This window comes from Solanum pennellii, chromosome 1 (genome assembly GCF_001406875.1).
Source record: "Solanum pennellii chromosome 1, SPENNV200".
In the NCBI taxonomy this organism is placed as follows: domain Eukaryota; kingdom Viridiplantae; phylum Streptophyta; class Magnoliopsida; order Solanales; family Solanaceae; genus Solanum; species Solanum pennellii.
The window spans coordinates 50,302,189-50,316,611 of NC_028637.1; the positions used below are offsets into that span (position 1 = coordinate 50,302,189).

General features: G+C 31.7%; 1 long non-coding RNA gene across 1 annotated transcript; it reads right to left on the reverse strand.

Annotated features, from left to right (window-relative positions):
* Positions 1 to 7,193: 7,193 nt before the first annotated feature.
* LOC107028913 lies at positions 7,194 to 11,382 on the reverse strand. The gene is made up of 4 exons (XR_001457897.2): positions 11,288 to 11,382; positions 11,001 to 11,043; positions 8,696 to 8,798; positions 7,194 to 7,768 (listed from the first exon to the last, which is right to left on the reverse strand). It is a non-coding gene; the product is annotated as an uncharacterized LOC107028913 (long non-coding RNA).
* Between the last annotated feature and the right edge of the window lie 3,041 nt (positions 11,383 to 14,423).

The following is a 14,423-nucleotide window of genomic DNA, read 5'->3' on the forward strand; positions in this document are numbered from 1 at the left end:
CTGTGACGGTCCGTCATGACTGTGACGGTCCGTCCTGCAGGTCCGTCACAAAGTTCAGAGAGTTAATTCTGTGGAAAGATTTGTGACGGTCCGTCGTGCCAACGACGGTCCGTCCTGCCATTCCGTCGTGAAGTTCAGAGAGTCGATCTCAGTACCCAAATTTTCAGAATCTAAGTGTTTTGGAACGAGACCACCTCGACAGTCCGTCGTGCCCATGACGGTCCGTCGTGGGATCCGTCGACCCTGACAGTTATTACAAGAATAAACTCTACTGCTCAAAACGACTAAACAGGTCGTTACAAGTGGCCACTCAAGTGGTACCTTCCCAATAGTTATAGCTCACATGGATACGAACTTCAAAACTGTCTGAAATAGAAAATCAACCATGGTAAAAGAAAGGAATCACGTCAAAGGAACATGTTGGGGAAAAAGAAAAAATCTAAAAATGTTTTACCAATATGGATTAATAGATATATGATTCATCCTTTTTATCAATACAAAGGACCCAAGATAGTATAAGTTCCTAAATCTAACACCTTCAAATTTGCAGAAAAAGTGAGAGGAAGCAGGCAACATTCACCAATTGAACATGTTGCTTCAGATTTAAACTGGAAGAAATTCCTCTCACTTGAAAAAAAAAGGTAATGGATGAATAACATTGAAAAGAACAGAGAAAAAAAAAAGGAAAGACTGAAGAAGCATGTGAAAGAAACAGGTCCAACCTATGCAGTATTTAAAAGTTATGCGCAATCAGATGATCAATCAATCAAAAATATGATCAGCCAAGGAAAACACTTTCAAAAGGAACAATTTGGAACTTGGGGGATGATTAAGGTCACATGAGAATCCCTCAATGGCTAATGAACATTGCGCATACTGCCCTCTAATCTTGAATTCTATGCTCATTTGTACATTAAGTTGTATGTTTCTATACCACTTTTAAAGTCATGCTACTCATGCACTATAAACATTGTATTTGCATCTGGCACGAGAGAGAAGCTTAGTAAAATTGAAGCAAAATTCTGCATTATCCAGAGATATAAGGTATGTGCGCTACAATTATTCATGATTAAATATAAAGTCAATGCACTTGAACCTATTTCTTCCACTTGACCCAAAAGATATTCATGCCCTAAATACTACCAAAACAAAAAGTCTTACCCCAATGTGATGGTCTATGGTTGAGATGAATTTGGTGGACGACACCTTTACTTATAAAATACAGATTGAGAAAGTAGAGTGTGCAGGTTCTTAGGGGGAATCATTTGTATTGAGCAAGGTTTTGAAGGATTCACCTTGTGAGGGATAATATTTTGGGGATCCTACACTTGAACAAAGTTCACTTTTTAGGCTCAATTTGGGTGCATCGAGTGAGGGGGAACCGATGGGAGACCCATCTGTTTGACCCTAGTTCTTCTATTGGAAACCATATAAACTGGGAGTTAGGATTGATGTCAAAGAGGTATTATTATAGTTGATGTTGCATATGATAGCACCACGCCCAGGGAACAGATTGAGATATCATGTTCCTCTACAAATAATTTTCAAGAAAACTTGTTCCTTATACTGACTCTACTGAAATTAAAGATGAGTGAACTATTGTTTCCGCAGATGGTACATTATTGATTGAACAAGTTCCTTAAAAGTGATATAAGAAGAAAAAAAAAAGATCGAGCGTGCATAGACCAAGGAACCTTTTAATTGAGAAGGCTGCTAATTTTGTTAATCCAAAAGATATTTTTGCTGCTGAAAAATGACTTTTATTTATCCTCTCATGCCTGATCTTTTGATATTACCTAGACACTCTAGCCTTTGACTTTCAATTCTTTTCTTATCACAAGTGCTTGATTCTATGTTTAATTTCGATTACATTTGTAGAGTATATGCTTTTTGATTAATGCTAATGTTGGCTTGAGTTTTGTGTTCATGTCTATCTCCTATGTTTGTGAAAGTGTTTTTGTGTAAGTGATAGCCTCAATTGTCATGAGTATCGTTTTTGCTTTTATGTTGGTGTTCACCAGTGGTTGATTGTGTTTTATTCAAGTTTTTATGATGTCAAAAGGGGGAAGTGTGCATACATTACACATTATGCGATGTTTGTCATCATCAAAAAGAGGAAATTTGTTCGGTACACATGAACATGTTTAATTTGACGACTAACAAAGATGCATAATGGAGAAAACTTGATTCAAAGATTCTAAGTCTACTGGAAGAAGGATTCCGAACTTACGTATAGCTTGAACTTGATTTGAAGATTCCAAGCCTACTGGAAGGAGGATTCCGAACTTACGTTAACTTAATTTAAGAAAACTATTTTCTTATTTGATTAAGGAAAGGTTTGAGAAAGTATATCACCTAATCTAAGTTGAGTTCAACAAAGATTATGTGTTGCTGCAGCAAGGGTAGAAACCTAATTCAAGTTTTATTATACAAAGTCTTGATGCGGCAACAAGTTGAAGCAGAAAGTATAAGCGGTTGCGGCGAAGACAAAAAGAAGTCCTAATGCTACAAGGTTTTGTTCCAGTGACAATTTTTCAGCGACAAAGGCTGGAAACAAAGTCCAGAGTCAACAAGGATTTTATGCGACAAAGTTAAATTTGAAGAAAGAGTTGAAGATGCTGTGAAGACGAGTTTCGTACAATGCAGGAATTCTACGCGTGAGCTTCTATGTTTCATGAGAAAAAGGAAGCAGAGCACAAGTAGGATTTCTAGCTGAAATAGGTTGTGGTTTCAAGTCCAAATCTATAAATAGGGCGATAGATTCACTTGAAGAAAATGGCTCACTTACATAGAGAGAAGATCAAAACACGATCAAGATGTTAGAGAGAGTTTTGAGATTTATTGAGAGTGTTGCAATTTGTGAGGAAAAATTGTAAGATTGTAATTAAGAGTTTTGATTATAATCTGAGTTTTTTGAGTAGGAGTTGTTCGACAAGTGGTAGAACTTGAAGAACATCAGAAGATATAAAATCGGGGGTTTTGTGTCTTTGGGTAGCTAGAAATTCGAGTTTATAATTTCTTAGCTAGGAATTAGAGTTTATAATTCCTAAGGTTACAGAGCTTTGTAATCGTTGTATTATTTGAAGTTTATGAATAATACAAAGTGTTGTTCGAATTGATTATCTTTAAGTTTCAAACAAACAGAAACATGTTGTCCGTACGTGTTCCTCTGAAGAATTCAGGAGGGTAGAATTCCAACATCATGCTTGGAAAAGAGAGGAAATAATTTGAATGTTTTGAATTTAAACTATAAATTTTTCGTTTGTAGCAGTGTGATTTGAAAAAAAGGGACATTGGTGTCCAATTAAATAATGGCTGCACAATTATTAAGGATGATTATTAGCAAATCACTGGTTTTGGGAGTATATGATGAATGCCTATTTTGGCTTTTTCAAGTTCACATGGTATGTGGTAATTTTATGTTCCTTTCTTCTTTCTTTGGTTATCGTTACTAAAAAAATAATCAAGTTATAATTTAAGTCTTGATATATTGAGATAGTTAATTAAATATTAAGTGTATTATATTATATGGAATAAATAAATTCCTGATATTGGAGATATTTGAACTTACCACTACACTTGAAATTTGGAAAATGTGAGAATTGACATGTTAATTGGTATCAAGATTAGGAGCTTGATTATACATTTGAGTGAGTTTTTGGGTCTAGGCTAAACACATAGTAATGTGGGTGTTGTTAGTTTCAAAATCTTATCGTGATTATTATTTGAATAGATTGCATTGGTTTGGAAGCTCAACGAAAAGGAAAGACTCACGTTCCGGAGTGAACTGTTGACTAATTGAGGCAAGTGGATTTTTAAACTCTTGTTAAGCGATGAAATGTGTGTATTTCCTGGTGGTATATGTTTTGGAGTAATGAGACTAAACTTGATACATTTTTAACAAATAGTAATGCGATTTGAATTTTTCAAAGTTAAAGTAAAGATACATATTAATTGTATTCACTGTATTATTCATTCACTTTTGTTTCATTTCTTTGTATTCATTATGTCATATTTGGTGTATTCATTAGATCATAATATTATTGTATACGTCAGATTTGATTTATAAGTTACATTACTGCGTTTTTTTAATATGATATAGTTTCTAAGTTACATTATGGCATTGTTTTTATATTTTTATGCTTGCCAAGATAAATATTTTTTCTTACAAATACCATTTACTCAGGGAGTTGCTTTTGCCTGCAAATATCCACCCCAAGAAGTCACCCCACATTCACTGCTATGTTAATCAAGAAATTAAAGCTCAGTTGATCATCTTACTGAGCAACAATGTAGTTTGTTTTGCGAGAAAAGATGTTTCGGTCATTATATGAGAATCATAAAATGTGTTGTTCAAGGTCAAAGTCACAGGTGTTGTATGGCACTAGAACTAGAATGTAGTACTCGACTAGCTCTTGGTATCCGAATTAATGGAACTATCTTGAAATTTACACTTAGGACGTTTACACTATTACTGGATTAAATTGTGTTGGTGTCATAGATGATTTCTAATTTAACACTAAATAACCTAATAGGTTAACTGTTCAGTACTTTGGTGGTAAGGTATTTGTCCTTAAAACAGACTTAATTGATAGATTCATAAAAAAAAATTGGGCTGACAATGAAACGATGCTCTTAAGTTCGCCATATTGTATTTCATTCATACATATGCATACTCATAAAACTAACATTCTCCATTGTTTATTTGTATTCAAACTAAAAGAAAACCACCCAAGTCATTAATAAATACAGAATTAAAGATGTAAATAATATTTTGTATCCAAGTAAAAAATGTATGTACTTACAATAGTATTTTCATCATGTTTTGAACAAAACTGTATATTTCATATTTCAATTAAGTCTGTCAATATATATGTATACTAAACAGATATTGAAATTGTATTTAAATCAAACACTTACAAAATACATTACATTGATCATATCATTTCGATAAGGGATACAACGCAGTTAAATAAACATAAAACAGAAAGAACTAAATAAATAAACAAAATTACGGATTGTCGTAAAAAGTTATACCGACTTTAATTTGTATTCCGTTAGGGACAATTTAATTTGGAACATTAAAAACAAGCAGTCAATCAAAAAATTTCGTCTTCAAACAAATAACTAATATTTTCATATTCAACAACCAAAAAAAATTCAACAAATCCACTAAAATGAATTATTCATACGTCGTTCATTACAATGAAAACAGATAAAGGATAAAAACAGATTACGATTTACAATTATTTACAAAATTTCAAATCAAAATTATAAGCAATTAGAAAAAGATTAGGAAGAAGCAATTAACTAAAACCTGATCAAATTTGTATTCAAACAATTTGATCGAACTCTTAGTAGAAAAATTCTTCTCCAAAATGTTCATCAACGAATTTTTTTACTGTTTTGTTAAAATAGTTCTTACCAGACAGATACTCAAAATAAATTTTCAATTGAATGAAAATCTTGAAAATTGATAATGATACAATTCATCAACTATGGAATTGCGTTATTAGTTTTTTTTTTTTTGAATTTTTGTAACTGATGAGAATTTTAAGCAATTGTTACTTTTTAATAGTTTTCTCTCCCCTAAATTTCTTCTTTCAGTTTTTTTAACAATTTTATTCTTTCAGTTAAAACAAATAATAAAAACTTAAATAAGGTACATAATAAACTAAAATTTTGACATTTTCACTACATATTGAAAGTATTGACAATGAGTCCTATTAAATGTCAAAATATTGACATTTTAAAATTTTTGTGATTATTATGTGAATAGATTTCATATATTTGGAAGCTCAACGAAAGTGGAAGGCTCAAGTGCCAGAGTGAATTCTTGACTATTGAGGCAAGTGAATTTCTGAACTCTTGTTACGTGTATGGAATGTGTGTATTTTCTTGTGGTATATGTTAGGGAGTAATGGGAATTGGTAACGGATTGATTTGTCCATATTGATTAATTTTAATGATGCAACATGGGTGATAAAAGGCAATGCAATTAATTATTTGTGTGTGATGTGTTGAGAAAGGAGAATGGTTTGAAAGACTTATTGAAACATTGTTGATATTGTATAGTGATTATGTTGTTGTGAATTGTGCAATGTTATGAAAATGGTCATATCCTCATTATTTGTGTGAACATATCATTTGCATTATTTTGAGACATTGTTGTGACATGTGTTATATGAGTTAAGAAAGAATAAGAAATTAAAGAGAATGTACCCTTTTGAGGGGCGTATCGCGCGCCGCGATGGATACTATATTTCGAGGGACGTATCACGCGTCACGATGGTTACTATTATCCAGGGTTGTATCGCACGCCGCGATGGATGCATGTACAAATATGTCCCACATGGGTCTCAGACTAAGAAACAGTCGGTGTATATCACTAGGTCAGACATGCATCATTATACTTGACATTGCATTCCATTACATTGCACATATTTATTATTAGTGAACTTGATATTGTGTTTTGCTGATCTTGTGAATGTCATTCTGTGAAACATGTGATTGATGAATACTGAGCTTGTTTTTGAAGATATATAATTTGTCTAAGTGTTGTTGTTGAGCTATGTGTAATGTAAACTGTGAGTTGTTAGATTGAGATGATTTTTATGCAGGTTATAGGTGTGGAGGTTCGGTTGGGGTGGTAGAAGTACCTGTATTTCATCCCCTTATCTTGTGTTTAGAGGTTTACTTGATGAGTACCGTGTGGTTTGGTACTCACCCCTTACGTCTATGATTTTTTTAGGTTATTAGCTCGGACCTTTGTGATATATTCTCTTCTTTTCTGAGGCTTCTTGGAGATTTACACTATGTTCGGATCATTGTTATCCATTGTATTGTATTGTATCGTTACTATACCTACAATGTTTGTTTTGATTGTTACTTAAAGTGTATTGTACTGTATTGTTAAATTTCGTTGTTCCGTAACAATGAAAACTCCTATTTTATGGAACAACCAATTTGGTGTGTTCCCATTGTTACTTAATTTCTTTTTTCAATTATATTTTTACATAATATTTCAAAATAATATTTTACCCTTTACCTTAATTATTTAAACCTAGTCAAACCTTCTATCCTAGAATAATTAAGAATATTTAAGTAAATATATAAATTACAATATAGTACGATATAATCAAATCAAACAATTAGAATGTTACTAAACAACAACAAACAATACAATTTAGGCAAACATTGTATATACCATACAATACAGTACAATAGAGTACAAATAATACAATACATTATGAAACAATTGGTAACAATGATCCAAACAAAGTGTTATGGGGTGGTTGTTTGTCTTGTTAGCAGACTTTCTTTCTACTTAATTATGATCTTGTTCTATTCTAGAAACAAGTTCATTTGAGACTTGACTTTTTTTTAAAATTAATTGTAATACTTTAGAGTCTTCTACACGTGACAACCAAATTTTGGGGGTATTTTTGAGTTGATTATAACATTTCTGCACTTTATTGTAACAATTAAGTTTTAGGCTGACTAAAACTCAACCATTACAATAAAATGTGCAAAATTCTATAATAAACTCAAATATACCCCCAAAATTTGGTTGTCACGTGTACAAACCTCTGAAGTATTGTAATTGAATCGAAAGAAACTATAAGTTTTATATGACATTGTTTCTAGAGAAGAACAAAATCATAAACATGAGTAAGAAGGTCTACTGAGATGACAAAAAACTACCTCACAAATCTCCAAGAAGCCTCGAAAAAGAATAGAATACATCACAAAGGTTCAGGCTAGTAACCTACAAAAAAATTTGTAGAAGCAAGGGGTGAGTGTCAAATCACACGGTACTCGGCAAGTAGGCCTCTAAACACAACTAAGGGGATGAAATACGGGTACAGCTACCACCCCAACTGAACCTCCACAACTACTACCTGCATAAAAATCATCCTAACCTAACAACTCACAGTTTACATAGCACATAGCTCAATAACAACATTAGACAAATGCATATCCTCAACGACAACACTAGACAAATGCATATCCTCAACGACAACACTTTGACAAATTACATATCATCAACAACAACACTTAAACAAATTACATATCCTCAACGACAACACTTTAACAATTTACATGTCCTCAATAACAACACTTTAACAAATTATATGTCTTCAACAACAAGCTCAGTATTTATCCATCACAAGTTCCAAAAAAGACATTCACAAGATCAGCAAATCACAATATCAAGTTCACTAATAATAAATATATGTTCCTTTGTCAATTGGTATCACAATCAACTCAAGTTGCCATGCAACATAAAAATCAGTCAACTCATAGACATAATTCTAAGGACCAGTCGATAATTGGGAGGGGGGAAAAGAAAAGAAGATTTTTTTGGTCATGCTATTATTAATCTATTACTCAACTTCATGAATAGTAAGTTGATATTCTATTGTAATACAAGTCTACAATTGTCCTTAGTACAATTCCTTAGATTTCGAGTAGTTATTTAATTATTGCCGGTTTTAAATCAGCTCTAAGAATAAACTGTACATGTAGGTAGTAGTGTTTTTATCCATTAGAAGATGAAGTCTGTACCACAAATCAAGCATATCGTCAGTAATCATAGTATACTTATTTATACCGTAAAATGATATTGCAATTGATGACTACAATGACAACAACAGAAAAGAAACAGAATCGCAAATTGGAGCAGGTTTCTTACCCCATAAACAGTAAAATGGCTAGCTGAAAGTTCAATCACAAACTCAAATAATCATCACTGGTATCACCTCAAAGAATTTGTTTTTCCAATTTTGAAACATGTTCTAGAATCAAGAGAGTACATATCAATTGAGACAAATTGTAGTCAGTAGTTTGTTATTCAATAACTATAACAACGCTCCAACAACAGAATAATACTAAGATGAATGCGGAAGAATGAGAAAACTAAAGATTAGATTTTTGTTACATCAATTCAAACTTCCAACCTTTGTGAAAATAAAAGTGTCCCTCTTAATTTCATACTTTCTAAACTAAAAATAAAGTGAACTTTTTAAAATTCAATTAACAAATTTTAGAAACTATATTTTATAACAGCATTGTGGATTTTTGGAACAATTCATAGTAGATGATAAGTCAAACAACATCACGGATATGAAAAAATTCAAGTGCAAGCTGATAGAGATTAGAATTTTTCTCTTCCTTTTTTTCCAGCGTTAAGCTGAAAGATAATCCAAAAAATTAAGTCAACTCTTTATAAGTTTAATGGTCTTAACATCGAGTAATATATCATGATCTAATTTGTTGGGTCTGTAAAATAGTTCGCTTAGTTAATTAGTGTGTTGAATGCCTTGAATCGGACCCGTTACAGCAAAAAGAACGGGGGTCTCGCTGCCCGGTCAGCGAGTCGGGGGGTCCAGGGGGGCGACGCGCCCCCTTGCCTGGGGGTCCGGGGGGGCGGAGTCGCCCCCGGCCCGACGGTATACAATGTTGTTGTATTGGGCCCTTAATTATCTGTCAATTCTGTATTTTGGGCCCAAGCCTGTTAGGGCGTAGCTTAGCACTATATATAGACGCTATGGCAAACCCTATTCTGTATTCTGTTCTTGCCTCTCCATAGTAAAACTGCTCCCCCTCTTCCCCGTGGACGTAGCCAATTTATTGGTGAACCACGTAAATCTGTTGTCTTGTTTTTCGCGTTTATATTTTCTCGTATTATCTCGAATTCCGCATAACATAGTGCAAGTTAGTGAATCGCCTATATCCTTTATTTGCTGATAATTGTGTTGTTCGGCTTGACTAATTTCACGAGTTACCTGATTCTATTCACAAAAGCTAGGACAAGTGGAAGAATTTACCTAGTGTTTTTTGTCTTGTAAATCATTTTTATCTCTTCTACTATAATAGGAAGATATAGAGTGTTTATGTTGTTCATCTTATATTCCTAATATACTAAAAACAAAATTTTGAAGAACTTGGTAAGACACAACAACGTTTAAGAATATTTTCACAACTAGAAAATGAAAACTAGTTGAGAAACTAGAATCAAAAATAGATTAGAAAAAATAAACGAAATATTTTTCTTCAAAAAGAATTATTGTCAATCTGTGTTTAAAGAATCATACTTATTCCAACAAACTTTGCAGAAACACGAAGTTACCAAAGTTTAATGAACCAGTGAAAAATAGAAGAACAGAAAACAGAAATTAATCACAAATCTAAAATTTGTAACATATACCAAAATCTAAAAAATAAAAAGAAGATCAAGCCCACTGATATCCGAGGTTTGATTTGGATTATGTCCTCCCATGATAGAATGATCTCAAACACTAGTTTATTGATACCTAACGACAATAAAGTACGCTTAATATACTAGATTTAGTAGTAGTAGAAGAAATATAAAAATTTCATTCTTAAAATGAGAGGAAATTACTCAATTTATAGAAAACAAAGGGTAGTGCAAAAATGTTTTTATTGTGTCTTACCGTAAAGGTCACAAACCTTTGGAAAGTCACAATCTTTTTGAAAGGTCATCATCTTTCCTAACTTTTCACAAAAGTCACAATTTTTTCATAAAAATCGCAATTTTTCATCAAAGTCTCAACTCTTCATTTTTCATTCACACATTTTAATACCCAACAGTTTAGGTCTATCTATTTAAATTTTTAGAAATGTTCTTACAATCTATTGACCTCCAATTAGAATGCTTATAATCAACGCAGTAAGAATAGGAGGATCTGCATTTTGATTATTGCAGACAACTTATATAGTTATTTCCTTATTTATTTCTTGTGTAAAAACCATACTATATTGAAGTTTGGTTTGCTTTATTTTGTTTGTGATTGATTTGTTTGTGTTTTTTAATGGTTTCATTATGCCATTTTGGATTCTTCTCAGATTCAGACTCCATCAACCTATAATTAAAATTCACAAGAAAATTGAGGAAAATAACATATGAAAATGACAACTTCAAAAATAGAATTTAAAAAGAAATTCAAGAGGAATACAAAAACACACTAAGGAATTACCTCAAAATTGTAGTAGTACTTTGAGAAGATTGAAGATGAAAGGCTGCAGAGGCAATATTTATGAACAGTCAAAGCAAAGATCCATTCAGAAATTTGAATTAGTTACTTGAGTTTTCAAAATCTAGAATCAAATTTCGCAAGAGAAAAATTAAAAAAAATACTCTTTTCCCACTTTGTTTATTACAACAGTAGATTTTCAGATGGGAATTGGTTCAAATACAGAAAGGAAGAAAAGAGGAATGGAGAAAGAAGATCATAATGTGAGCAGAAAATAATATTTACGAAACCTGAAAATTGTAGAATCACTTTGAGAGAGTCACTTGAAATTCTACTGCCAAAGGCAAAGGAATAATAAAGATGAGAAGAGGGGCATGAGAGCCACACGTAGGGGTGTCAAATGGGAGGGTTGGGTTGAAATTGGAAATATTAAGTTTTGATTCACCCAAGTTTACTTTGGACTCAAATGGGTTAGGCTCAAATGAGCTAAAAACCAGATTGAGTCTTGACCCGCCTAGTTTGACCCGATTAATCTTAATAATTAACATATTGATATTTAACTTTTACAATCATAAAAAGTTTTAAAACAGGTTGAAATTGGAGATTGAATTGGCTCAATTGAGAATTCTCTTCAAATGAGTTAGGCTTGAACGGGTTGAGATTGAGCTCAATTCAAATTATCTTGAACTCACCCCTTAAAATTCTGGGCTGGTTGGACGAGTTACCTATGTTTGAGTTCATTTTTGACACCCCTAGCCACCTGTAACAATGTTGTGGCAATTAATGGTAATGACTAAACTACCCTCTAGAAATTGAAAATTGACACAACTAACATGTTAGATTGGGGTGTCAAAAATAAACCCAAGCATATGTAACCCACCCAGAATTTTAAGGGTTGGACTCAAGATAATTTGAATTGATTCAATCTCAACTCATTCAAGCATAATCCATTTGAAGATAATCCTCAATTGAGCCCAATTTAATCTCCAATTTCAAACTGTTTTAAAACTTTTTATTTAGATATGTTTCTATATTTAATGTATGAATTATTATCTATTTAAAATCTTCTAAGGTTTATCAATTTTTGTTGCTTTTTTTTTTTTAAAATTCTGAGTTAAATTCAAATTGTGATTATAAAAGTTAAATAACAATATATTAGATTATTGAGATTAATCGGGTCAAATTGGGCGGGTCAAGACTTAACCCGTTTTTTAGCCCTTTTGAGCCAAAGTAAACTTGGATGGGTCAAGATCCAACCCCACTTCTTTTTCAACCCATTTTAATATTTTCAATTTCAGCCCAATCCACCCATTTGCTACCCCTACATATTGATATCAGTAGTGTAACTCATGCTTCCATCGTGCATCGTACATCGACTTGTAAAATGTGAAAAATAAAGCTCCTTTAGAGGTTTTGGATATCAAGTGTTGAATGCATATGTTAGGCGCAAAAGCTTTGTAGCTTTTCTTCTACTATATAGTTGTTGATACCTATTATTAATAATAAACTATAATACTTTGTGTTGTATCACAAAATTTGAGCAGCGTATCAAGTTTCAATTATATTTTAGAAGTATAATTCTGAGATTATAGTCAAATCAAAATAGATATTTTCGTTGCATTCAATATAAATGATGTGTATTATCATATCCTCTATTTATTCACATTAATGGTTGTAACAAGTACTACTGAGAACTAGTTAAATTGCTTACAAACTGACTTGAACAATACGATTATCCTAATTACATTGCTTACAAGCGTTGTTGGTCGTAACAAGTAATACTTAGAACTAGTTAAATCGCTTATAAACTAACTTGAACACTACAATTATCCTAGTTGAATTGGAGTAAATATATCTAAAGGTCAGTCAATTTCAAAGAATTATTTAGTAACATCATCCAAATTTGTTTTGTACCAATAAAATCACTCAACTTTGACATTTTCTTTTAAAAAGTCACATAGACTAAATTTATTATCTTAAAGTTTAAAGTCAACATACCAACAATTTCATAATTCTCAAAATTGTGAATCTGGAAATTCATGGTTTCTGCAATAATCGTTAAATTTATTTATTTATGTGGAAAAAACAAACACAAATTAACTTCCGAAAATTGATTTGCATTTTTGTTTTGTTTTTGGTGTTAAAAGAATCAACCTCCCATTGATTTTAATTAAAAGTATGTGTTTGTGTACAAGAACTTCATATTCTTTTTTTAAAAATAATAATTAAATAGATTATATATTATATCTATTCAAATAAAAAGAAGTATTAAATGCTAAACGGTAAAAAATATGGGCAGTGTTTTTTTACTCCATAAAACTTCCTTAGTCGTCCAGCCAAATTTTAGTTTTAATATAATTAAATCCATACAACTTCTTTAGTGGGCAGTGATTCTAATTTTATTTGCGAGGTTTATATTTACATGGCATGAGAATTAATTTATTTATCATGTTATTTTTTTTAAATAAATTTTTTTGTGGAGTGATTTTATAAGAAAATTTTTTTTAGTTTAGTGATTTTGGTTGAATGACTTTATTTATACAAAACAAAATTTAATAATTTTGTAAAAATGACCTTTTGAAATATTTACTCAATTGAATTACTTACAAACTAATTTGAACATCACAATTATCCTCCTTGTTAGATATAGATAATCTCATGATTTTGATGTAAACTTTATCTTATTTTAGCTAATACCCAAAGGTGAAGTTCAATAAAATTGTCTTCACTACATAAATGTAGTCATAAAATCACTTTAGTAGACCAACAAGTGCTGTTGGTTACACTGGCCCACATCGGATAATGAAAAGGAAAAAAAGTCCTTCAAAAATACATGAAGAAGTGGATTATTCACCTTCAAAGGAGAGTGGAATTGAAAGTTGCACACAATTTAAGTTCAAACTCTAAATTGCTTCTTTAATCAGAAGATTTATACAAAGGGTGTGGTTTGCCCAGTGTTTTCCCCTAATCGTGCCAAACAAAAGAAATATCGATGTCTACGCATATGTCAGTTCTTGGAGTTGAATTTCTCTAGACATGCTCACTTTGTTCCTTGCTTGCCACCCCCGCTTTTTGACCCTGTTTTTCCGCTCTTTTTTTCGATATTACTCAATTCATTTTTAAATATATATTCTTCGTTCCAACTTATATGTCATCGTAATGCAATTAATGAATGAACGAATATGCATGTATTTATTATATAGTTTTTCTATATTGATCAAATTGTTGTTTTCAAGGTTAATACTTCCTTCATCCATTTTTAGATGTCATGTTGCATTTTTCGAAAGTTAATTTGAGTAATTCATAAAGTTAGTTTAGATTGTCTTAGTTTGATATTTTAAGCAAAAAATTTAGATATTCAAAAACTATATGAAAAGTATTAGAAATTGTAAATTTTTTGCATATCAATATATGATAAAAATATAC